The sequence below is a fragment of the Gekko japonicus genome, unplaced genomic scaffold (genome assembly GCF_001447785.1).
Source record: "Gekko japonicus isolate JY-2015 unplaced genomic scaffold, Gekko_japonicus_V1.1 scaffold6564, whole genome shotgun sequence".
Classification (NCBI taxonomy): Eukaryota; Metazoa; Chordata; class Lepidosauria; order Squamata; family Gekkonidae; genus Gekko; species Gekko japonicus.
Window position 1 is genome coordinate 1 of NW_015162672.1, and position 4,974 is coordinate 4,974.

The window sequence follows — 4,974 nt, forward strand, 5'->3', positions numbered from 1 at the left end:
CTGCTGTTTTCTTTGAGACTTGATATCTCGTTATTGCTTTGTGTCTGTCTGTCTCTCTCTCTCTCTCACACACACACACACACCCAGACACACACACATACACGCACACGTGTAGGTGTGTTAAAAGGAAGGGTCCCGTTGGGATAAGGGGAAAGGAGAATTCAAAGGAAATAATTTTGGCTTATTCTGAAAAGTTTTTCCTTAAGATTTATTTATTTATTGTATTTATACCCTCCTCTCTGTGCCTATCTGGGATTTTCTTTCAAAAAGTCCCTTAGTAGGAATTAGAACACTAGGATTGGCTTCCATTGTTTAATAATTCATTTCCATTGGATTCCATTGTTTAACAAGGAAGTAGATGGTGAAGTATTTAAAAATACATTTATGGTTCCATATGTTCCAGCTGAGCACATCTCCCCTCCCACCTCACTGGCTGCCTTTCTTCACTCCCCCTTTGATTTCGTCACTAGCACTTGAGTGGATTTTGCCCAGTCTGAAATAAACACATTATTTCACTTGGAGAGATCCCCCTCTCCAGGTTAAACAGATGAAGGAAAAAAGAAACCTAAGAGTACAGCTCGCAAGCTTTATTAGTCGAAAGGTGCAAGAGTCCAGTAGCACCTAACAAAATTTGTGGCAACTTTCATGAGTCATTGCTCACTTCTTCAGCTACAGCTAGAATGTGAGTCCATTGGTGCTTATATCTTGGAGAGTGGAGTGATTTCAGATGTCAAATGACAACAGCAGGCGTTGGTCGTGAGACAGGAAACCTAGGTCTCAATTCAGCCCTGGAGGATGCATTGAACTTCACTATCAGTTGCAATTCAGCAGTTTCCAATCTCCCTTGGAAATTCCTTTGTAAGAGAACTGCTATACTTCGGTTGGCAGTGTTCCCCCACTGGGTTTTGCATGTTGTGGTTTCTAATGTCAGACTTTGGTCCATTGATTCTTTGCATCCTCCTGGACCGAATTGAGACCTAGCTTTCCTGTCTTCATTACCAGTGCTGGTATCTCCACGCCTACTACCCCTCTGCATATCACACCTAATCCAATCAAGCCTGCTGTTGTCATTCACCTTCTATTGCCATTCAGTATCTGAAATCACCTTCATAAAGTTTATATCTATGGTACCTTGTGTTACATTTTGTGGTACTCATGGCTGGGCTCGACAAAGTGACATTTATGTTCCAGCCCTCACAACAAATCAGTTCAGCACCTCTGCTCTACATCATAATACCTAGCTGAAGTCCCTCCTTGCCCTGTATCCTTCCCTCCCTAGAATCCATCCCCAAACCTCCAGGAATTTCCCAAGCTGATATTACCAGGACTACCTCTGCCTCCTGAGAAAAGATTTCCTGCGATATGGAATGAACCAGCAGCCTCAGAGATCATCCTTTCCTATCAAACTATAAGCAAAATTATGTGTAGAGCAAATGTCACACACTCCTTTCTTTGCTACGGGGACCCAAATTGGCTTGGATTGTACCTTAAATGTGTTATGAACCATAAATGAATTTTTGATACCATAAATGTATTTTTAAATACTTAGCCAACTACTTCCATTATTAAACAATCTTCTTCCGTTATTAAACGATGGACTCCAATGGAACTGGATCATTGAACAATGGAAGCCAATCCAAGTCTTCTAACCCTGATTAGGGTCTTTTTGGAAAAAAAATCCCAGATAGGCACAGAGAAATCTAATCTTTTTTTTTTAACTTTTCAGAATAAGCAAAATAATTTCCTTTTAATCCTCCTTTCCCCTTATCCCAACGTGCCCCTTCCTTTTAACACACATATACTTCTTCCTCTGAAAAAGTATAGGAAAGCTTATACCTGAAATAAAATGTTGCTGGTCTTAAAGGAGACACGGAACTCAGACTTTGCTGTCTCTCATGGGCGGAGCTCTCTCTCGCTCTTTGCCTCCCCCTCCCTTTCTCCCAAAGGAGGAGCCCTCAGGAAGGGAGGCTCAGCCTGGAAGGAAGCAGTCTTGGAAGGAAGCAGCATACGGAGGTGGCCAGAAGCCAACTGCAATGCATCAGCCGCAGCCCCAAAGAAGGAAGCAGGAGGGAGCCAGGTGTGTTTGTGGGCCAGGTACAAGCCCTGCAGGGGCTGCATCCAGCCTGAGGGGCTGTAGGTTTGCCACCCATCCGCTATTCACAACACAACGCTGGATTTGGAAGCTCAGGGAAGTTGCTGGATCCAGTTTGGTTTGTAGAGAAGAGATGCTTCCCATCCTCCCTTTCTGTGTTGTGACAATTTCCTCTCTTCTCATGAGGAAAACTTTGCTTCCATTACAAGCAGAAGAAGGATTTCATCAGGCTCATCTGTGCCAGGATGGTTCAGTTCCCATTTTTGGCCCTGCAGCTCCCATCGGCATCCGGAAGTGGGTGTATTCTCCTCCCTGCCCTGCTTCTCTCCCCCTGGCAGCCCCCGCACATCCCACTTTCCATGTCTCCTTCTCTAGTAAGCTCCCACCCACCAACCCAACCATTAACCTACATAGAAAATTTATTCTCTTTTTACTCCACATTTCTTCCCACTGATGATTCAAAGCAGCTTACATAATTCTCTGCTATTCCATTTTATCCTCACAACAGCCCTGTCATTGGCCCAAAGTTGAGGTGCTGTGGCTCAGTGGCAGAGCATTTGCTGGGCATGGAGATGTCCCCCAGTTCACTCACTGGCATCTCCAGTGAAAAAGGACCAGGCAGGAGGTGATGTGAAAGACCTCGGCTTGAGACCCTGGAGAGCGGCTTCCAGTCTGAGTCGACAGGACTGACCTTGACGGACAGGTGGTCTGATTCAGTATGCAGTGGCTTCTTTGCCTCCTATAAGGTAGTCTTAAGGATTCCCGTGTGTTCTCGCAGTTTGCTTCTGGAGCAGTACGGGGATTCCAAACGGAGTCTCCCAGACCCCAGTTTGAAACTCTGACCACGAAGGAGAGGGGTTGTGGCTCACTGGCAGTCTGCGTAGACATAAGAACATAAGAACATAAGAGACGCCAATGTTGGATCAGGCCAAAGGCCCATCCAGTCCAACACTCTGTGTCACACAGTGGCCAGAAATACCAGTGCCATCAGGAGGTCCACCAATGGGGCCAGGACATTAGCTGATGGACCTCTGCTCCATATGCTTATCTAATTCCCTTTTGAAGCCGTCCATGCTTGTAGCACCCACCACTTCCTGTGGCAGTGAATTCCATGTGTTAATCACTCTTTGGGTGAAGAAGTACTTCCTTTTATCCGTTCTAACCCGACCGCTCTGCAGTTTCATGGAGTGCCCACGAGTTCTTGTATTGTGAGAAAGGGAGAAAAGTACCTCTTTCTTTACCTGCTCTTTCCCATGCATAATCTTATAAACCTCGATCATGTCACCCCTCAGTCGTCTTTTCTCCAAGCTAAAGAGCCCTAAGCGCTTTAACCTTTCCTCATAGGGAAAGTGTTCCAACCCTTTTATCATTCGAGTTGCCCTTTTCTGCACTTTTTCCAAAGCTATAATATCCTTTTTAAGGTGTGGTGCCCAGAACTGCACACAGTATTCCAAATGAGGTCTCACCATTGATTTATATAGGGGCATTATTATATTGGCTGATCTGTTTTCAATACCCTTCCTAATAATCCCCAGCATAGCATTGGCCTTCTTTATTGCAGTCACACACTGTCTCGACATTTTCAGTGAGTTATCCACTACAACTCCAAGATCTCTCTCTTGCTCAGTCTCTGCCAGTTCAGACCCCATCAATGTGTATTTATATTTAGGATTTTTGGCTCCAATGTGCATCACCTTGCACTTGGCCACATTGAACCCCATTTGCCATGTTGACGCCCACTCGCCCATCCTTGACAGATCCCCTTGGAGTGCCTCACAATCCTCACTGGTTTTCACCACCCTGAACAACTTTGTATCATCCGCAAATTTAGCCACTTCACTGCTTACTCCCATCTCCAAATCATTAATGAACAAGTTAAAAAGCAGTGGACCAAGTACTGATCCCTGCGGTACCCCACTGCTTACCACCCTCCACTGAGAAAATTGCCCACCTACACTCACTCTCTGTTTTCTATGAACTAGCCAGTTTTTGATCCATAAAAGGACTTGTCCTTCTATCCCATGATTTTTGAGCTTACTTAGGAGCCTTTGATGAGGAACTTTATCAAAAGCTTTCTGGAAGTCAACGTAATAAATATCTATTGGATCCCCCTTGTCCACATGTTTGTTCACCCCCTCAAAGAACACTAACAGGTTAGTGAGACAAGATCTTCCCTTACAGAAACCGTGCTGAGTCTGCCTCAATAGGTTTTGTTCATCCATGTGCCTACTAATTCTTTCCTTAATAATGGTTTCCACCAATTTACCCGGTATCGACGTCAGACTGACTGGCCTGTAATTTCCCGGATCTCCTCTGGAACCCTTTTTAAAGATGGGAGTGACATTAGCTACCTTCCAATCCTCAGGTATGGAGGCAGATTTCAAGGAAAGATTACATATTTTTGTCAGGAGATCCACAAGTTCACATTTGAGTTCTTTCAGAACTCTCGGATGTATGCCATCTGGGCCTGGTGATTTTTCAGTTTTTAAGTTGTCTATCAGTTTTAGGACCTCCTCTCTCGTCACCTCAATCTGACTCAGGTCTTCCAACACCCCTCCTGAAATCAGTGGTTCTGGAGTGGGCAAGATAGTGAAGACTGAGGCAAAAAATGCATTTAGCTTCTCAGCCATTTCCCTATCATCCTTCAATACTCCTTTTACCCCTTGGTCGTCCAAGGGCCCCAATACTGACCTTGGTGGAAGAAGGGTGTGATTCAGTAAAAGGCTTCAGCTTCATCGGTTCATATGTTCACTGGACCACACTGGCATTTGCAGTGTGGCTGCTGTTGAAGAGCAGCAGGCCGCCAGTCCTGGATGAGTCCTGCAAGTCCGGTGGGGTTCAGTTTCCTGGCCCTGTTTGCTGCTGGGCCAGGCCCAGGGGAG